Genomic DNA, 22,670 nt, shown 5'->3' with positions numbered 1-22,670 from the left:
GAGTTCAGCCCCTGCAATCCATGTGGACAGATCCAACACTGGTGTGATTTGTGGCATTATGCAATTAAATGGCAAGGAACGATTTACTGGATATTACTATTGTTCATTTGCTCCTGTAGCCAACCTCCTCTTTCCCATAGAAGCAGCTAGCGATAGAGAATCTAATCATTTCTGAAGTGTTTCCCTGTCCATCAGGATAAAACTGCTGGGTTGAAAGGTTAGATTAAAAGAGTTAGGAAATTGCCTCAATAAGCTGAAACTTCTGTTGATATTGAAACCTTTCAGAAACGTTTCCTGCATTCTGCCAATTTTCTCCCTAATCTGAGTAACACATCTACTGGGTTTTAAAAGAGAAATGTCATGCTGACAGTGATGGGGTCTCTCCAGAAGCTAAGAGAGCCCGCTGCTTGCTGCTTGCTGACTCTAATCCATGGCTTTGTGCAGGGCTGTGCTCCAGGCCAGGCCAGGCCCTAGAGATTATTTACCTCTGCCCTCTCCATCTGGTAGGAAATTGCTTATCCTAAAGCCACATGGAACAGGCTGCTCAGGGAGGTGGTGGAGTCACTGTCCATGGAGGTTTTCAAGAAACATGGAGATGTGTCGCTTAGGGATGTGGTACAGTGAACATACTGATGGTGGATCAACAGTTGAACCAGATGATCTTAATGGTCTTTTCCAACCTCAATGATTCTATGATTTTATGTCCTACAGCCTTCACTTCCTGCTGGTGCATGGCTACCTTTGGGTAGAGGTAGAATCCTCCTCACAGAAACAGAGACAGCACACTTGGTCTGCTAGCACACCAGGAGGGTAAAGACATCATTACTTTGATATAACATGGGGCTGTAAGTTTACTGGAAATAATGCTGTGGGTGGGAGCCACCCTGTCCATTCCCCCATCCTTCACATCTCAGATTCAGAGCACAGGGCTGCTGCTGGTAGCACTGGTACTTGCAAAGAGTCTGCACTTCAGTTGTCTTTGCCTATGAAAATGTGTGTTGTTCCTAGTGTCTACAGCAAAATTGCTTTTTTCCCTGTGTAGACTTTTATACCTTTCAACTGCAGGTTTCACCTGGGCTCATGGTACTCCTTGTTTATGGCAAAGAACTCCCTTTTCGTGGCCACAGCCAGTCTGACCCTTTGTCAAAAGTATTTCTCAGATCTGATCTTGGATTTACTCGTGCATAACCTCAACAACACCAACAGTAGAATGGCAGGACTGATAAAAGCAGGAGATGCCACTGACACTCCCGTGTGAAAAGACCTCTGCATGGTCAGAGCCTTGCAGCATCAGCCTTACATGTTTGAGCACACATGTCCCTACCTGAGCAAATGAAGCCAGAAGACATCCAGAGCTCTTTCAGCAAATTCATTGAATCGGCTACAGGGCAAGGTGGCTTCTGGAGTGCTATGGCTTTGGTAGGAATGCCTCTAGGTTCAAATGCAAAAGCTTTGGGATGGGATACCTGGTGGTGGATCAGCCAAGGCCCAGGTAGCTGTGCTTAGCTATGCAGCCGCCAGCAGAGCAGAGGTGAGGCAGAGGATTGCACTGCCGCCTTCTTGAATTCCTACTTGCTTGGCTTTAAGCCCCTTTGCAACAGGGTGGGTGTCACTTCTCCTGGCAGACACTCTGTTCTCTCACAGTGGAAAAGGAGTGCAATGTCAAGCTCATTTTTCCTTTTAGAAATACAGTGTGAAAGAGTCCCCCTTCAGAAGACAGATTAAAAATAACCCTGTGAACTGCAGTGACTAATGTGCTCATCCATACAGAGCTGCCTCCCCTTCCATTGCTGTCTTGTGCATATCTGTGGTCCGTGACCTCAGGGGGACTGCAAAGTGAGTGACAGATTTATGTTCATTGGGGAACATCCGTTGTCAGAGATATGCCAGGGTTTTAACTCTTCATCTCACTAACTTAAAAACTGCTGCAATCTGGTGGGAAAGTTGTCTGGATCTAGCAAACCTCCTGCTCACAGGCCATAGTGACCATAGTGACCATATGATGTTGTTCAGTCTCACAAAAGAGAGAGGCACTGGTTAATAAATGTAAATGAAGATTGACTTGTGTGGGCAATGTTAAAGAAAGCTCCATGTCCTTTTTTTAGACACACTTTCTCCTGTTGGCATACTTCAGCAGGTCTGGTTGCCCTCTCTTGGGGACTGTCATTTCAGCAATGAAATATCTTCTATGCTTCCCTCCCAGGTTGGTGAAATCTCAGCCTCTGTTGAGGAAAGCCTGACAATACTGTACAGCTCAAGCAGGGTGAGAAGGTGCCTCCTGGCATGAGAGCAGTGCAAATCACTCCAGGCTCCTTTCAGCCTTCATCAATGCTGTCTAACTCTTCCTGCTATGGGCAGTGCTACTTCCAAATTTCTTCTGGCTTGAGACAAGTCCAAATCTGGTGTTCATGGACAGGTTTTGGCATGCAAACCAGCACTGATAGATGTGTTGAAAGGCAGAACATTGAGAAGGTAGGTTTTCGGATCCACAATATTCTTGGGGAGGAAAGAAGAGGTAGGTTAGCAAATGATCTGATCCTAGTCCATTAATATTGATAGGAACATCCCACACCTGATAATGAACAGTTTCCGAGTCTGCTATGGACCTTATTTTGTGAGATAGGTAGGGAGTGCTCAGAAGTTCTTTGAAAAGCATCTTACAATTCTAATCATAGAGAAATGACTGCAGACATCCAGAACCAACACCAGCCGGCACAGGAGCGCCATACTATTGTAGGAGCAGTCTGCGCTATGGGCTGGCTCCCAGACCTGGGGATGCAGTGGGGGAACTCCCTGGGCTGGGCCTGACACATGCCAGGACCAGCAAACACCTATGCAGCAGAGGAGGCAAAGTCATTGAATCACAGAACCATAGAATGGCTTGGGTTGGAAAGGACCTCAAAAATCTAGTTCCAGTCTCCTGCCATGGTCAGTGTTGTCAACAACTAGATCGAGTTTTAGATCAGGTTGCCCGGGGCCCCATCCAGCCTGGCCTTGAACACCTCCAAGTCCTTCTGGTGCCCAGCCACCAAGTGCTGGGACAGCAGCTTTGCTGGGGCATTTGCTGGAAGTCACAATGTGTGGTGAGCACACAGCAGTTCTCATAAATGCTTTTTTTCCTGATATGCTACATGAGCCTTCTATGTTGACTCAGTCGCAAGGAAGATTCTTTCTAAATAAAAAAAATTCCTCAGCTAAACATGACTTTCCAAAGCATGTTAATAAAAGATAAATGTGCTGACCATGACAAAAGATGACTGGCAAGGACACGTGGAACATAGTAAAACCATCTAGTGGCACGTGAGCTCTGAAGGAAAGATCTGTTTCCCATTACACAGCCCGTTTCCCATAAATCTCAGCTTGAAGCATTTATTTCAATGAATGCCAACCAGGCTTGTATTTTTTCCGGTCTGGTTTTGAACAACAGATGACTAACAGGCCTAGCCTGGCTGATAAGTGTGCAAAGAGCTCAGTGCCGATGTGCTGCACCGGTGAAATTGACTTTTATGGAGTTGCCCCAGATTTACCCATGTTAAGAGGCTCCAACACGTGACTGTAGACTGGCAAGTCATCACACAGCACCTCGGTAGCAGCAAGTGCCCAAGTATGATCCAAGCCTTGGCTCAGAGGTTAGCTTTGACATCATTTAGCTTGCAGCGAGAGAGGATACAGCTACGCCAAATTGCCTCATATCTCCTGAAGGCTGAAATGGTGATGCAGTCATCACACCTCACACTGCACATGGGAAAAAACATGCCAGGCCTTCTCTCTGGTGGAGTATGCCTCCCATTTTGGGGAGCTCTTCATACCCATTCCGTTGCTCATGACTACTGATATCCAACACCAAAAGCTGCATCCAACCCCAGTTGTGAATAAGGAATGGGATGTCCTCCACTGAAAGCCTTGGGCTCTTGCAGAAGCAAATGGCAGTTCTAGATGAGACCAAAGCCACAGATGGTTCTTGTGGGCAGATGGAAGAATGCGCTTTCACCTGCTTGTTTGACATCAGTGAGAAATCAGTAGCTGCTGAAGGTCTGTGCTGCCCATGGGCCTATACCCACAGCAAGGGCTCTATAAAACCTGCTTCTTGCTAATTGACCCAGCCCTGATGGTTTTCATACAGTGCCTCATCATCTGTGATAGATGAACTGCACTGGCTGTGCGATGACCTGCCAGAGACCCTTCACACTGTGCAAACACCCGAGGCTGTTTCAAGAAACAGTCCTTTTTTTTAAGCTGTAACTAATAGCAAAGGTACATTTAGGGTATCTTTTCACCTACATTAGGCAGTTGGTGCTGCAACTTTAGATGCAAAGAGGAAACAGGAGAAGCAGCAACGATAGCATGGAGGGAGAAATTCAGCTCCATGTAAGAAAGGGAACAATTGATAGAGAAACAATGAACTTTTGAATGTTACTGGCAATCAATTGTTCAGAGGTTCCAGCAAAATAAAACATTTTAAAATATTATATGTTTCATTAAGGTTTTATGCCTGGCCTTTTTTTGCAGCAGTCCCAAGTGTTTCATAAATTGTATTTATCTCTCTTCTAGTCTGCCCTTTTGTCTAAGTGAGGTCAGAGAGAGTGGAAGAGCATTTTTGGCAAAGGGAAGATTTCAGTATGCCACATTTAATAGAAGGAATAAGTACACAAAATCCCAGGGTCTGTGAATGTCTTTGTGCAGGGGGACTAATTTGCATTATTATTGGATAGGTTTCCCTAATGATCTTCTTTTCTTTGTTGTTCTTACTTCATGTACTGTGTAGATGTGTACTGAGGCATTTCCTCTGCCGAGTTGAGGCCTCAGTGCTCAGACCAGCTACTGAGACTGCTGCAGGCCCAGTGTCGTGAGAATCATTAGGAGGTGGCAGTCATTGGGACTGTAACATCTTATTCTGTCTCTGCATTCACTAAGCCAACGTTGCCTGAGCAGAGGCGTGCCAGATTTTATTTGTGAATGCATGGATGGAGTCAAAACATGGAAGTTTGGAGTCGAAATAATCCTCTCCCTGGTTCCTGAGGCACCCTTTAACTCTTAAATATTTCCAGATATTGAAGCAATATCTATGCCAGCAAGGTCAGGCCAGAAAAACCCTCTCTCATGTGACATCTCTTCAACCATGATGCTGTTTTACCGAACCTTTGCTAAGGCTGGCTTATTTTCCCATAAAATAGGAGGAGTAAGTGCCTTGTAAGAAATCAAATGTCACTCCTGATTTCAAAGAAGGCAAGCAGGAGGACCTGGGGACCAGCAATCTGTCAGCCTCACCTTGATCCCTGGGAATGTGATGGAGCAGCTAATCCCTGAAATCACTTCCATGCAAATGAAGGGCAAGAAAATCACCAGGTGAAATGAACATGGATTCACCAAGGGGAAGTCATACTTAACCATCTTGATGAAGCTCCACAATGAAATGACCACTCTGATGGATGAGGGGAGAGCAGTGGATATTGTTTATCTGGACTTCAGTAATGCCTTTGGCACTATCTTCCCTAAGATCTTTACAGACAAGCTGCTGATGTGTGGGTTGGATGGGCTGTCAGTGGGGCAGTGCATCTGTTACAACACCTGACTCCCTACAAAGAGTTTCTGTGCAGTGACAGGGGCCTGAGGACACAACGGGAGCTGCAGTTTCCTCTTTGTTTTGGCTGTTGCAGCTCCCCACCTTTTGTGTTACCTGCACCCTCATTTGAGATGGAGAAGCTGCCTGTTACCACAGGCCTCTTCGTGTCTGCTACCAGGTTCTGCCTGCCAACATGCACTCAAACCCTATGCAGTTTATAAGTGTAGCTATTTTCTCTGCAGGAAGGTGAGCAATTTGATTAATGCAGAATTCTGGCTTGCAGGAAAGCAGGCTCATTCACTAACAGATGAAGATTAATGCAGATCCTTTACCTTTCTCAAGACGTTATACTTGGCTGGCTTGACTCCTTGCAGAGATGCAGCCTGCATGCTTGAACAGGGAACAACTACTTTTCCAGGCCATTTGGCTCCTGCGCTGATGAGATCTCCTTTGTTGTCTGTACCACAGTGGTAAATGTTTCTTGTACCCATGCCAGTGCTGAAAGCTCAACAGATGAGGGTGCCGGGCAGGCTGAACCTGAAGAAGTCCATCAACACCAACGCAGTGTTCTATAGAACCTCCTCTCTAGCTAAATTCAGAAAAGAAATAGCCACACAAATTGATATTTTCCAAAATATTGAGACAAATGGTTTAAATCTAGCATTTCTCAGCAGCAGAGTCTACACTGTAGTTTAAATGCAACCCCAAGCACTCTCTGACTCCTAACACTATGCCCTCTTTACATAGAGAGACAACCTAGAGTTAGCCATGAGTTAGAGGTGACATTGGGTGCTGTCTACATGAGGAAAACCTGGACCCTGGCCACCTGGGGGTACTGCTCCATCCATGTGATGTCAGCACACCACCATTAGAGCCTCTGGGATCAAGATGGAAATAAGCAACTTGCACTCATATGTTTGGAGAGAAGTAGTCTTAACAGACTGGGTGCTAAAAATAAGTATACAACCCTAGCTGGTCACCTGAGCAGTACTGTAAGTTCTGTAAGTATCAACTCTTTGAAAGGGTAGATAACTGCAGGACAAGGGGAAATGGTTTGAAGTTGAGGGAGGGAAGATTTAGGTTGGATGTCAGGGGGAAGTTCTTTACTATGAGAGTGGTGAGGTGCTGGAACAGGCTGCCCAGAGAGGTTGTGGATGCCCCATTCCCTGGAGGTGTTCAAGGCCAGGTTGGATGGGGCCCTGGGCAGCCTGGTCTGGTATTAAATGGGGAGGTTTGTGGCCCTGTGTGTGGCAGGGGGTTGGAGCTTCATGATCCTTGAGGTCCCTTCCAAACCTGGCCATTCTGTGATCATTCTGTGATTCTGTGATACTGGGCTCTCTAAACAATCCACAATGATAAACAGGAATCTCCAGAGAGCAATTCAGCTTCCTTAAGAGAAATATTGTTTTCTGTTTGTCTCTATTGACTCAATCTCATCTTCTCTGCCTTCCTAAGCATTTCTGCAGTTTAATTTTAGTTCAAGGTGGCTTTTAAGGTAAAATATCCATGCAAATTAGATTAGTTCCAGATCATTAGATCCCTTCCCAATTTCTGAACAAACACTGCCAACCATTTTTAGAAGTGCCAACACGTGATGAACAAACTGCTATTAGCCTTGCAGTTGCAGGCTTGTCTTCTGCTGAGATGCAAACAAGCAGCCAGAGGTACTCTGCAGCAGTCAATTAACATCATTTTGCAGATAATTTACACTAAAGAGAAGCATATCAACAGGTGTGTTAATACCTGGGAATATAATTCCCAGTTTGAGAAAGGGGGTACTCAGAATTGGCATAAGCAAAACGCCATCAATGAAACTCAAACGCAGTTTACACTGAGTTTTGGATCTAAATTCATAGGATAAGCAAATTTGGGCATGAGAGTTCTTTTCCAGGTGCCACATTATATCTACACTGCTTGCAGTTTACCTCGCCCTGTTACAGTGAATTGAAAGAGATTCTCCTTAGCGTTCCTCTTACTGTTAATATATTTGTAGAGAAGTTTTTTGTTCTCGTTTGCTACAGTGGTCAGGTTGAGTTCAAGCTGGGCTTTTGCCTTTCTGATTTTCTCCCTTCACATCCTAACAACTTCTCTGTACTCTCTCCAAGTTCCTCATCCCTTCTTCCATAGGAGGTAGATTCTCTTTTTCTCTTGGAGGCTCAAGAAAAGCTCCCTGTTCATCCACTCTGGTCTTCTTTTCCACCAGCCCATCTTATGGCACAGGGGACAGCCTGCTCATCTGCTCCTTCTTGAGAAGCGACCAGCCCCTCCTTTACCCTCCAAGATTGAATCCCAACGGACCCTCCCTACCAGTCTCCTGAGCAATTCAAAGTCTGCCCTCCAGAAGGCAGCAGATTTGTTCTCTCGTCTCCTGGCTCCACCAAGAATCAAGAACTCTACCATTTCACGGTCACTCTGTCCAAGGCAGCTCCTGACCTCCACATCTCCTACCGGTCCTCCATTTGTGAACAGCAGGTCTAGCAGGGCACCTCCCCTGTGGGCTCTCTTGCCAGCTGCACCAGGATCTTCTGCACAGTATAGAAACCTTCTAGACTGCTGCTTCTGCGCCACATTGTATTTCTGGCATGTATCAGGGAAGTTGAATTCCCTCATGAGGACAACTGCTGGAGATCACACAGCTTCTGTCAGCTGTTCATAGATCCCCTCACCTGTCTCATCATCCATGTTTAGTGGTCTATAACAGACCCACACAGGATGTCCACCTTGTTGGCTCTCCCCTGGTCCTTACCTGTAGAGACTCAACCTTGCCATTCCCAGCCCTGAGCTCAACAGCTTCAAAACATTCTCTAACATAGAGAGTCATGCCACTGCCCTTCCTTCTTTGTCTGTCCTTTCTGGAGTGCTCGTACCCATCCATTGCAGCACTCCGCTAGTTTCCGTTGTGGCAACTAAGTCACAGTTTGCCTGCCACACAATGGCCTTCAGCTCCTGCTGTTTGTTGCTCATGCTGTGTGCACTGGTGTAGATGCACTTCAGCTGAGCCCCTTGCCTCACCCCCAATCCTGTTATTGTTCCCCCAGGCTCATCTCTAGTGAGATGATGTGCTCACCCCTTCTTTCCTTCTTGGTGGAGGCAATGTTGAGGCCTGTGGTTGACCACCTCACCCAGACAAGCTCTTGGTTGGACCTTCCACCACATCCTCACTTACCTCTCCCTCAAGACCAAGAGCCTAGATACTGTATCCATTCTACAGATGGATTTTCCTCTGTAATATATATATTTTTTATTTAAAAGATGCTTCAGGGAGCTCCTCCCCACTACTCCACAGGGTGTATAGGGCCAGTAGACAAGGTGCAGTGCTCAGAGTTGTGAATGATCGAGGTCTTCACAATTCCCCACGTTCAGGAACAAACAGTAAGCCAACATCTGGCTTGGCAGAGCTGTCCCCTTCGTGCACTTGGATGTGGTTCATGAGGAGTTGGGAGCAGGGAAATCTCTCGGCAAGGCAGCTTGCAGAACATCTTCACTTACTTTCAGTGGTAATTAAACATGTCCTGGGAACACACAGCCTTATCTGCCTAATTAGTTGCTATGCTGGGCTGTGCTTTGGATAGTTTCATAGACACAGCAACTAAAACAAGGACCAAAGTCCCACTGCTAGAGTCCACTGAGAGCCAGCTGCCATGCTGGCTCACGCTGTCATGGTGCAGCATTGTCATTCGCAGTCCCTGGGGCAAGGAATGTTGGCAATGGAGAACTCAGGACATGGGGTCAAATAAATCTGAGTGTTACAAAGGAAGCTTGCCAGCTGAGTCTGACTGCTGTAACTAACCTGCAGTTCTTGACATTTACTATTCTTGGACAAAGCCGCCTGAAATGCTACATTTAAACCTTGGCTTTGAAAATCTCTAAATCCAGTCTCTGCTGAAGCCGGCATATGTAGCACAAAGGCACAAGAGTGCTTGCCATTTTCCAACATGGCCCTATAGCTACTGCAAGAGCACGTGAAACTTAGCATCTTGTTTGCCAGAAACCTGGAAATTCAGTCTGGAAGTACTGAATTTTCTGGGGACAATTTCTGGAAAATGCCTCTAAACTCCAAGCACCATTTCAAAACCCCACGTGCAGAAATCCATGCTCCTCCCCAAAGTGGGGGACTGCTGTGCAGACAGGAGCAGGTCCCATAGCCCTGCCTGCAGGGCTGCAGAACAATGCTCCTTTCTGTGAGTGATCAGGCTGGGGCCTTTGCAAGCTCCGGTTATTTCTGATTTGCATTTGGCATGGATAACAGCGTGTTGCCCTTTGCTTCTAAGCTTGTTTAGGAGTAAGGATTTTCATCTTACTAAGCTCTTTCTATTGAAATACTGTTATTTTTGAGCCAGAGTCCTGGCTCGCATGAAAGCAGTTTGATTTCAGCTATTAATGTGGCAAATGAGGGAGAAGTGGGTAAAGGCACTTCCATATCACCAACTTGACTATGGTCTCTCTCCACCTTCCATCTTCAGCTGCTGCAGCAGTTTCCCATGAAATCTAAGCACAAGAGTCTAATAGTTATGAGACTGTTAGCCTCAAACACAAGGAAGAGGTGACCAAAGGCGAAGGAAACTCTTATCCCAGAAGGATGCAGCTTGACTGTGAGGAGGAGGGAAGGATCTCCACTCAACTTTACAGCCTAAAAAAGTAGTGAGTCTGAGAAAGGCCAGAAAATCTTTTGGTCCTCATGGCCCAGCCTATAGCAAGAGATAGAAAAGCAAAAGGGCAGTAGGCATTGGACAAACCCTGCTTTCCATGAGATGAACAATCTCAGGCAGTAGGCTGGGTCAGCAAATCCCAACACCAACTGGTTCATGCCTCATCCTGGCAACAAACCCCACCAATGCCAGCCAGCAAATATCCCATAACCACCCCATGGAAAATTACTAACTGTACAACGTTGGTCAAATCCAGCCTGTACTATACTTTGCTGGGAATACAATTAAACCAGAATGCCAATTAACCTACAAATGTTTTTTTTTTCTGAATCTTGAAAAACACAGAATATTGTGTAGGAACACAAGCAGTTGTTATTAAAAACAATCTGGTCCACATTTCTCCCACACAGCCAACATTTTTTCCCAAAAGTACATAGTACTCAGTATGCTATTACTACAAAATGAGGAAGTTTCCTTAGATCAAGCTTCCTTAGCTCACTTACAGCCATGCTGCTCTGGTCCCCGTATGAAAGACAACATGATTTAAACTAGTGAGAAGCCATAAACACAAGTTGCATTTTCTGTGAAAGGCTGTGTGCATTCCAAACAACTTTTAAGATCTGTTCTAACAGTAACTTTTAGGAGGAACTTTGTCACACTGAGATTAAAGGATTAGAATATAAAAAGAGTTTCCAGACAAGCCCAAAAACTTACAAAAAAGGAAGAAACTTCTAAGAAGAAGAAGAAAAGATCCATTGTGAACACAGGATTATCTGTTTCTAAAAATTCTACAGGAGAGTTATGTTCTCTACAACCTGATAAGACGCTCCTTCCCTTATCCGTGGTGATTTGAGAAATGAAGCCATCACAATGAATTGCATCTGGCCAGATTAAATGGGCTTCTCAGGAAGTTCTGTTTCCCGTTTCTTACTCAAGGTTTACACAGCCTCCACCTTCCCAACAGAGCCTATAGCACAAGATTTGATTGCCTTCCAGTGGGGAGGCTGTACGCTCCACCTGTGCCCAAGGGGCATGGTGTGCTTAGAACAGTACATAATACTGGGCAATTACAGTGCTGTGAAGCAGCATTCTCAATAGCTGAATCTGTACCTCATTGCATCTACAGGAGGGAGAGCTAATGGAGCTCCAGGTAAATCCCACAAGTGCCTTGAGAAGCCTTAAGGCAAACGTGACTCTCCTAGTGCTTCTCCTTTCCCTTTGGGGCATTCAGCAAAGGACAGAAGTACATAAATACACAGAATCATAGAATCGTTTGAGTTGGAAGAGATCCATAGAAGCCATCTAGTCCAACTCCCCTGCAATGAACAGGGACACCTACAGCTTGATGAGGTGCTCAGAGCCCTGTCCAGCCTGACCTTGAGTGTCTCCAGGGATGGGGCATCTACCACCTCTCTGGGCAAGATGCCTTCCAATCGGGGAGTTCGCTCAAAGAGGACATCACCGGTACAAGTATGCAGGTTTAACACATTTCTTGGCACCTATTCTGCTTCCCAGATCTCTTCTGTTGACATCTGAGTGATGGAGAAGAGAGTCTTCCTTGAGTAAAAGGAAAACTTTCAGACAGGAGAGGACAACGTCTTCCAGCTACATCTTCCCCCAGCCTTTCCATGCGTGTAACATGCAACAAGGTGATGATAACAAGTGCTTTACTCCTCTCAGCCCATTTCTGGGCAGGAACAGGCATATCCAGAGACCCCCTGATGAAGGCTTGGGTTGGCTGTTTTACTGCTAGCTTTGTATTTGCTCATTTGCTCCTCTCTTCCCAAATTTGGTATGTTACTGAGTTTAATTAATTGTGTTTATCTTCTAACTTACAGATTACTCTGAGTACTGCTGCTGCCCTCAGGAACGCTTGAAAGCTTTCCTCCAAGGACTTAATCACTCCACAAATGGAAGTCTGTCCTCGACTCCTTTGTTTGAAGTGGTAGTGGGAAAAAAATATTAACTAACATCTCCATAACCATTCTGAAAAAAATATTGACAGCTTGTCTTTGGTGCAAATTTTCAAGCACCTCAGCACCCACCTAATCAAAATTTCTTTTGCTTTTGCTCTTTCTTGGATGTTGAATAAATACATATCCCTTTCTACAACTCCTGGAAAGGAGGTTGTAGCATGGTGGAGGTCAGCCTCTTCTCTCAGATGACAGCAATGGGATAAGAAGCAATGGCCTCACATTGCACCAGGGGAGGTTTAGGTTGGATATTAGGAAAAATTTCTTCTCAGAAAGAGTGGTGAGGCATTGGCACAGGCTGCCCAAGACAGTGGTGGAGTCACCATCCCCAGAGGTGTTCCAGAACTGTGGAGATGTACATTGAGGAACACGGTCAATGGGCAGTTTTGGTGATGGTTATAGGTCTTTTCCAACCTTAATGATTCTATGATAATCTGCTAGTGGCAAAAAGGTCTATGAAGTCAAGATGCAGCACATCAGGTTCTCCTCCGCTGCTCATCGGACTGTTTACCCTGCCAAAGAAAGGAACCACACTGAAGTCACATTATTTGTTTTGGAAAACTGTACTTGTGATATATTTGTGATTTTTTTCTGCTGGACTTTATTGAGTTATGAATAATTCATGACTGAACCTTTTTGGGTACCACAGCAAGCCTGGCTGGTCTGTAATTCTCTCTGTTCACATCTGTTCTTCTTTCCTTCTGTTATTTTCTCTTTTCCAGCCTGCTGAAATCTCCTCTTCCACCACCACTGTGCACTCCAAGATGATTGCTGTTGTTTCAAGGAGGCTTCAGCCGGTCCCTCACAAACCCTAGGGTGAATGTCATCTGTCCCTCTTGCTTTATCTAATTTTTCTAATTCATGCCTTACACTTAAAACATTTCGCTTATCTAAATACTCCAGTGCTGAGGAAATAACAAGAGAATACAAAATAGCTGTTATTATGTATTGATTTATCAGTCTGCTGACTCAGGAGAAGGAATGGAGCTTTTATGTCCCATTACTTTCAAAGACACTTTCAAGTGGAGAGATGTTAGATTTATTAGGTCTAATGTTAATAGTATGCTCACAACCCTCCTTTGAAAATAACATTTTTGCTAAAAGAAATGATGAAAGATTGAGTTTGAATTTCCTTTTTATATAGCTATTGTTCATAAGACCAAAATCTTCCATATTTTTGCTTTAAAATTAAACTAGTTTTCTAACCCAGCGGTAACGGAAGTTCATATTTTTGTTTCTTTCTCAAATGACTCAAGCTGTTGCCATGGAAATAATTCTATATGGAGATAGGTCAAGGGAAAATAATCTCTCAGAGAAAATTGCTACTTGAAAAGAACATAAATTATAATAATTTAATCAAAAGCATAAAGTAGTCAATCTAAAAACCTATGCGAATATAATAATTCAATTCAATTGCCTGATCTTTCTCTCCTGTGCATGTCTTCTACGCTATTGTTAAAAATCCATCACTAATTAATCTGCTAATATGGTTTTTCAGGACACAGCCCAGTTGGTCACTGAAACTATTCTGTAAAGGAGATGAGAAGGCATTGCTGTTAGACGAAGCATAGAGCATGCTTATCACTTCCTGATAAATGTGATTTCTCCTGGATATAGGATCCTTTATCTTTCCCCTTTCTGCCCCGTTGTATTGCTGCGGGAATGCTTGCTGCACTTACTCCCTGTCTCACATGTGCCTTCACATCCATCATGAACATTTTATCTCCAGGGTCCCAAGCTCAGTGAAGAAAATAAAAACAAACTAGACTCTTTGGAAAGAAAACATTGCTTTCATGAGCCTAGAAGTGGTTCTAGATACTTGTTGAATGGCAAACAATTTTACTACAATAAGTTTTTGTGTTAAAGACCAAATAATGGCCTGATTATTTTAGGGAAGAACAAGCCCCTCCAGAAGTTCCATTTTACCATTTGCTCTTCTCAAGCCCCCTGTGAGCCCACGTGGTGTTTGTGTGCCTGTGAGCTGTGTCAATGAGCATTTTCTCTGGGCCTTCTTCTGAGACATCCCATTATCCTTCCCGTCACCCAACTCACCATCTATTTTCTGCACAATGCTTTTTTCCTAGGCCCAGCTATATTCTTCTCCAGTGCCTTTCGCCCAAGGCTGCTCAAGGTGTTATGCATGAAATGAGCAGCAATAACAGACTGGCAAACATTCTCCCCATTTCAAAGACAGCTAAAGCAAGATGGATTTGTTGTGTAATTTGTTTCTGCCTATTGAGGCCTCTGTGCCAGAGGTGGAAAACAAAGCACCAAATTCCAACATTATCCTTCAATTCAGTCTCTAATGCCATTTCTTTTCAGTTTCTGGGGTGATTCATGAGTGTGCAAAGCCTATTTTTGCCTGAAAGCTTTGGAGAAAAGCGAAAGGAGAATAAAAAAGGACAATAAAAGTTGCAAAATATGGAAGGATAAAAATGACAAAAATAAGACCAATTGTCCTAGGACAGCAGGATTAATAAATAGGATCCGAAGGCTTAACAATAGATGTCATTAACAGGGCAGTGATTTTTACTTGCAGGAACGATATGGGGAGAAGTACAAACTAAAAATAATGAAATAGCAGAGTTATTAGACCATTGTTTATCTGGCTTTAAAGCAGAGAAAGACAGGCTTTTACCTAAACTGGTGATAAAAGTCTTAGAGAGAAGCAGGAAAACGAGGAAGTCTGTCAGATAAATCCCAAAATAACTCGTGAAGGCTCCGAGCCTCTCGGCATTGACAAGGCGCTCAGAGCAGACGACATCTGTCCCAGGGGGAGAGGGAAGTGGGGGCAGGATGAGAGAGGTCTGGCAGGACTTTCTCCAAGGTCACACATCCTCGGAGACTCCCTTGAGTGGACGGGTGAATAAAGTTCAAGTCAACAGCTGCTAAGGCTGTTCCACAGCGGCAGCAGCAGAGGAAATCTCAGAGTTTACAGGAATCCGCTGGGAAGGGCAGGAGAAGGGAGGTTGTTCAGCACAAGAAGGCCAGTCTAGCCGTTCTGAATCCCTCTTCATCAGCCCCTCGCCTCAATTAATGGTGTGCTTCTCCCTCCTCCTCATGGAGAACGTCAGGAGGTGCTCCACCTTTCAGTGGAAGTGCCTAAATTTGGTAGCTCAGTGGGTATGCTTTTCCTCTTTGCTTTTCCTTCCTGCACCAAGCATTGGAAAACCAGCATGAGTGATGGCTCACAAACACAAATTCCATCTCAGGAAAGTATCAAATTTAGGAAAAACCCATCCATGTCTTTCAATCCCACTGAAATTAATGAAAGTAGACACATGCTGTAAGAGTTTTACATGCATTCCCAAACTGCAATCAGATTAATTTAGCAGCTGACTTTTTAATCAAACAAAGCATTCCCGAACTAATGAAAAAACGTGATTTATTACTAATAAAAATTTACAGGAGAGTTTTGCATATTTTTTGAAATGATTACTTAGTCTCACATGACGAGTCTGAATATTAATATGTGGGCTTAATAACAGGTTACCTAAAAGATACCCTGCTGTTCCTATTCACCGGTTGGCTTTGGCTTTCAAACAGAATAGCAAAAAATAGCAGCATAAGAACTGCTATAAGAAATTCAGGGCAATAATTCTTTTGCACTAAAATTATTAAAATGCCTCAGACCTCCAAATAAATCACTGTTACAGAGAATCAAGATAATAACCCTTAAGAACATATATCAGAGCTCTTTGAAACGGGTGATGTGGCGGTGATACATCCTCCAAATTATTCATACATTCACTTATCTTCCTGAACTTTGTCATATAAAATTCAGTGCTTCAGGTAAGAAGGCAGCTTTGTCCCTGGAGACTTTGGGTTTTTCTTCCTTATTGACCTACCGCTGTAAAAATATATCATTGGAAAAGAGTGCTATTGATTTTCAGAGGCTCTTTGAAAAAACTGCATCTTGGCTTCATTAAAAATTGAAGAAGTAGTATAGCAATACATTTGGAAGGGAGATGAGATGGCCTGCATTTAGCCTCCAACAGAGAAAAGAATCAAGGCAAAACCCCAGCAAAAGGTGCAGGAATCCAAGCAGGACCTGGGGTTTCATTCTTACTCAAGTTTAGATCCGCAGGCCCGAAAATATCTCTGCAGCTGCTGTCTCTCTGGAGGTACCCAAAGTGCATAGGCCACTCAGGATTTTACCCCTGATTTTCTGAAGAATCAGGACTCCTCCACTGGCTGTCCATGGAGATGAACTTAGCTAGGTCCACCGTATACATAAACCTGCCTTGTCTGGGAAGGCAGATGTGCCCCTGCCCTCCCTCTGCTGTAGCAGGCACTTATCTCCAAGGTCCTGCTGCACTTCTTTGATACCTAAAAGATAATTCCTGCCTCATTTGGGCATCTCTTGGTTGTTCAGGCTACCTTAAACCCCTCTGTAAGAACTCAGCTCTTATACCTACGTATGGGTTCCCTAGATGTCCCCCAGAATCCAAAGTCAAATGTTGCAGCACGCAGAAGTGGTGAGCAGTCCATCGCCAAGATGTGCCATTGGACAATGGCCCCTGAGCATTTCTACTGGTTATTGGCACCACCTTCTCTCACCCATTGGGAGATGAGAAGATCCTGAAAGAGAAGTTTTTTTGCTAACTTTCTAAAGCTCTCTATTGTTCAAACTGTTCTGGTTCAGCACCTAGGGTTTATGAGATATCAGCTGTGCTCTGGGTGGGCGACTTGGTCCCTGTGTGACCTGAGGGTTCTTGATATTTATTATTCTGTCGGATGGACCAGGCTGTACCAATGCTACATAAACCTCAGAGGTAAAGAACAAAGTAAAAATCTCAGACAGGATTTCTGAATGCTTTAATAATTTTTCCATTGGGCTGTTCCCAGCAGGCAGAAAAATCCTGGCTGAAGAGCAAAGGCTCCTGAAATGAATAGCATTAAAAGATGTCTTTTATTATCTCGCTTCAAAGTACAGATCATGACCATTAAGTTATTCAGGTCTACAAGTTCCAGACCTCCTTTTCCCCCTTTTCATCCAACCAGCACAGGAAAAGGCCCTAAGAACCTTAGCATTTATTACAGTCGTTTCTTGTTGCTGCCTTCTGCAGCAGCAAACAGATAACACGAGCTATTTGCTCACATCCTATTCAGGCTTTTTTTTTTAGTTCCTCACATTCATGCATGGTCCCCCAGACCAAACTACACATCATCATCATGCAGGGCTGAGTTAAACATGCAGTCTGTGTGATCAGGGAAGGCAGGTGGAGGCAGTGAGGCCGCCTGCCAGCTGGCTGGCCCTCTGGGGTGCTCATCCTCAGGAGGTGAGGGGGCTGACCACACCAGACAGATGGCCTTAACACTGGCTCTGCAGCCTCCATGTGATTAGGGATGCTGTGCCACTCTTCATAGCTCAGGGTGAAGCAGGATTTTGCTGGGAGGAGAAGTGGCAACAGCATGGAGGAGAAAGAAAGGAATGCTTGCTGGACTAGAACTCATATCCATCACCATTTAGCCAGGAAGGCAGGCATCTCCTTTACCCACTGCTTTTGGTCTTCTTGACTGGTGTGTTCAGGGATTGCTCCAGCCAGAGATATGGAAGAGCAGAGAGAGCTACAGCAAGCTCTATGCCCAGAAGACCATATTAAATCATTCCCAAGAATGGTGTCAGAAATTCAAAAGAGGAGAGGAGAGAAATGTCACTGGAGATGAACACAGGAGCAGACTGTCATGGTCTAGGTGAAAACAGACAGCAACTTGGCAGTGGTCCCCAGCCTACCTCATTAGCATGGGGCCATGGGCACTGTCCTTACTACGCTATCAGCTCTCAGATTCCAAAAAATCATCACGGAGTCATAGAATCATAGAATGGCTTGGGTTGGAAGGGACCTTAGAGCTCATCCACTTCCAAACCCCTGCCACAGGCTGGTTCTCCTCACCAGATCAGGCTGCCTAGGGCCCCATCCATCCTGGCCTTGAATGCCTCCAGGTATGGGGCACCCACAGCTACTCTGGGCAACATGATTTCTCCTGTCAGCTTTCCAAACATTCCCCAGATAAGCTCCATGGGCCCCGTGGCACATACACAGGCTTCCTGACTGAGCTTTATAGTGGCTGAACCTTTGTTTTTATGGTGCAAAGCAGGGATGCCCAGCTCCTGCATGGAAAAAAATAAAAATAAAAAAAGGTAATGCTTCCACTGAGAAGCAAGACAATGTGTGTGTGGCCATCAGGCAGTTCACTGAGACAAAAAGGAAAGCTGGATCAGCACAGCTTTCCCAAACAGATGAGACATAACTCAGAGAGCCTGACTCTTCCCCGACGAGGTACCCTACAGCTGCTGCAGCCTCCACTCATTCATTTTCTTCCGTCCATCTCCGCTGGCTCTTTATTACTCATTACAAGACATGTCTGTGAACATCCCCCAGAATAGCCCATTAGTTGGGGTAGCAACATCGCTTTGCTTCCAAGCTACCGGGTGCTTCCAGCCAAGGGCTCGTCCTAGGTTCATAACCATCTCTTTGTCCAAATGGAGCATGGTCTGAGCACTAACAGGCAGTGTCTGTCTGCAGATGGGGCTGGCCTGGAATTGAGATGTCTTTGTGTGATGTTGCCATAGCTACCCTCCAGCTAAATGGGGGAAAGGGTCCTTTTTCTCACAGGGAAGCCAACAGAGTTTGGAGCCCAGCCTGGATCCGACGGTGGGGACCGAACTGCTCTGTGTTGCACATGGAGATGGGACTGCTTGAAAGAAAAAAGTTGTGTATAAATATGTCTGTGCGTACATCTATGCACATATTCTGTATACATATATAAAGAAGGCTGTGGAATGGTGATGATTGAGGCATTGGTTTGCCAGCAAAGGGAGTGAAACCTGAAGCACAGAAGACTTGATGTAAATAATGCAAGAGCTGTTCCAGCCCTTGGCATAGCCCTAGAGCCCCTGAGAATTCCTGAGGAGAAGCAAGGAGATGTTTGTCCAAATGTAAAATACAAAGTAGATTATCCCACAGCTGATCTGTTTTGGTTCTGCCTGAATCAGACCTTTAGCTCAATAGATGGGATGCCGAGTGCACAGGAGAACGCTGAGCTGACACAGGTAGGGTAAAAGCATGTGAGTCCTTGATGTCTGTACACATGCACTTTAATGCCACGTTCAGGCATCATTTTCTTCATGAGTGCACTGAGCAAAGGGACTGTTATGCAGAAAAACTGCTCCCATTAAATTTGGAGGTTTTCAGAGGGGTAATGAGCCCTGGGTTTAACACACCGGGTAGATGTTGCAGTGAGTGACATGATCTAGAGAGGTCACAGGCATGGGTTGATGGTTGGATTAGATGACCTTAGTGGTCTTTCCAACTATAATTTTCTATGATCTGGTCCCAGCTCTGGATTTTGCTTCTGGATTCCAGAGACATCCTAAAGCCACCTTATTTCTCAGGGGTGCTCAAAAAACAGGGAGAATATCAGACCTCCTGAAGCTGGGCTATACAGTAAAAGAGGCTGTCTGGGGATTGAATACACAGGAATTCAGAAAGGACTGAAGATACAGATGTAAAGGAAAAAATGTGATAAAAATGTAACAAGGCTTCACTAAGGTCACTTGGGTCAGACTAGCTTGGTAGCTTTTTGCGATGAGGAAAGAAAAAAAATAGAAGTGCAAACAAAATACTCCACGGGCTTTTTTAGACATAGGAAATGCTTTAGATCTAATCTGTCTGGGCTTCAGCAACACTTTTGATAGAAGAGCCACGTGGGAAATTACTGTTTGTGTTGGAAGAAGCAGAGAATGGTATTCGAATGGAAGGTCCTTTGGGAAATAGCCATGAGCAAACACAGCAGGTTCTTCTGGAAGCAAAACGGTAGGGGGTAGGGAATATACCTGATGAAATTCCTCAGAGCCAGTTTTGTTCATTTCCTTATGGAACAGGAGATGTTGGAAAGAGCAGCAACCGTGTGCCATGAGAAAGAGTTCAATGAATCTGGCTGTTTTAGTCTGGTAAAGCAATGGATGAGAGGTAATTCACTCGCGCTGTTAATGCATCAGGGAGATAGATAAACACCAAAGAGAAAACTTATGTAAGCTTAAGGCAAGCATTGGCACCAGAGCAAATGTGCATCAAGTGGCCCCAAATAGCTGTAGGCAGGAAATTAAAAGGAGTTTTCTATTCGCTGGAAGAGAAGGCTTCAGCTGCAGCCTCCCAGAAGGAGCACAGAGCAGAGGTGGGAGTGCTCTCAGAGCTGAGGGCTGCACACATGGGAAGACGAGCTGAGGAGCCATGGCTCTTGCACAAGAGGAGGAATGATGCAGCAAAGCAGCTGCTCTGTCTCAGTGCTTCCTTTGACATTTGCCTTTCAGCCGAGTCATTCAGCCCCAGTATGCAATAGCCATAACACTGCATAGTTTAGTTTTTATCTGTCACTTAGTCACTTAGCCTAATGACCCAAAGGGCAAAACCGGCAGCACTGTTCAAATCCTCCAGCAGAAATATCAGTTGCTCCAAGCTATCTCCTGAGGCAATTCACAAATCCCTCTTGCTTTTTAGGCATCATCTGCTAAGTTTGCCTACAGATCCAGGGTTATTTGGGCTGAACAGCTTGGATCCATTCCTAATGTTTGCAAGTTGAAGTTGGGTGAATGTGCCAATTTCTCCTTCTTTAAAGCTGTTAATTAGTTATACATGATACCAGGAAAGAAAGAGAAAGTGAACTGATATGACAGGCCTGGCGCTCAGCTGAAGAAGACTGAAGTCTCTGCTGTGTCTCGGGCAAGGACGAATCATTTAAATTCTTTTTTTTTCTCACATCCTGGGCTACCATGCAGAAAAGTGTGCTTCAAATTATGGGAGGTTCAGGCTGCAGTGATCACAGAATCACAGAATGGCCAGGTTTAGAAGGGACCTCAAGGATCATGAATCCCCAACCCCCTGCCACACGCAGGGTCACCAACCTCCACATTTAATACCAGACCAGGCTGCCCAGGGCCCCATCCAACCTGGCCTTGAACACCTCCAGGGGTGGGGCATCCACAACCTCTCTGGGCAGCCTGTTCCAGCACCTCACCACTCTCATAGTAAAGAACTTTTGGGATGGGAGCCTATCTCCAATGATCTCTCCAGTATGAATGATTTTGAAAGTAGTCAGGCTCCTAAAGGCTTTGGTAGTTCTGTTTGTGGGAGTTTGCATGTTTATGTTGGTTACATTTCTTTAGCAGTGAGCCTTGCAGGTAAGGAGTTTCAGCAATCTCTTCTCACCAGAGCAACGAGGAGAGGTGGGGGAGGCGTGGTTATCCACACCTGACAGAGAATCAAGTATCTATCAAAATACTATAATGCACAAAGAAGTATTGCTGACAGCAAAAGCTCCTAATTTGGGTCAAGTGATGAATGAAGAGTAAAAAGAAGCTCTTCAGGAAGATTACTCTTCAGCAGTTGAGTACTGGGAGCCAGACGCATCGCTGAGCCTCATTTGCTTTATATCACATCGTGCCATCATGTGAGCATCACTGGGACCTTGCAGAGCAGCTGGAATAGATGGGTACAGCTGGGCCAACAAGCCTTCATCATTTCTCCAGAGATTTATGAATCCAGGAGGGGTTTTGTTTGCTTATTTTGATAGAATGGCCAACATGACACCTCAGAGGAGGAAGGTTTCTGCTTCCAGGACAGTGAAGTGGAAAGCTACTATGGGCTGTCCGTGGGTAGGTCTGGGAGACAGGCAGCATAGCAGAGAAGACCTGTGTTTGCCATTTGTGCCCATGACTGTAAAAACTGACATCACCTCTTCTTCCTTGGCTGAGTGTTATATGTCTCAGAGATCAGAAGACCTCTGAGGACACAATATCTCTTGCCAGCCTCTTCCAATGCTCAGTACTGCAAACAGTAAAGGAAAATGCTTGCTATGTGAACAGCAGCACCTGCCTCTAACAAGAAATGTTGCTGGCTCAGTCTTCAGAAAGCCTGTAGACATAACCTTCTGAGAAGAGACATTTAGTCAATACATTTGGTGTGGAAAGTAGAACACAGGTAGAAGCAAGGAATAAAAGCTCTCTTAATTATTGCCATTGATTTTCCGAAATGGCTCCATGTCTGTAGGAAGGATAAGATGACATTCTATGTTTATGCAGGGTCTGCTTTGGGTGGGAGGGGATAGCCGTGACAATTAAAAAGTTTAGTTAAAGCAGCAACCTTTCTGTTCCAGAGGTGGGAGCCTGTCATCTGCCAGTTTATTTTCATGAGTATGCCATTACAGCAGGAATTGCTACAGACTTGCTCAAACAGCTTATGTTTGCAGTACATCTTCTCTGGATGCTGGAAATCATTTTAGATCCAATATTGAGGCCATTAGGTAAAACTCAAGAATATGAGTCTAAGTAGCTCTGAATTACATCTGTGACACTGTACTGCATTACTGAAATCTGCCAGCAGTAAGGACATGCTGCTGCAGTCTACTGCAAGATTAATATACTTGGATTTCATATACATGTCACATTTGGTACATCATCAGGAGCACCCAGTTCCTATTATG

Source organism: Tetrao urogallus, assembly GCF_951394365.1.
Source record: "Tetrao urogallus genome assembly, chromosome: 2".
Taxonomy (NCBI): domain Eukaryota; kingdom Metazoa; phylum Chordata; class Aves; order Galliformes; family Phasianidae; genus Tetrao; species Tetrao urogallus.
Note: the sequence above shows the minus strand (reverse complement) of the source record.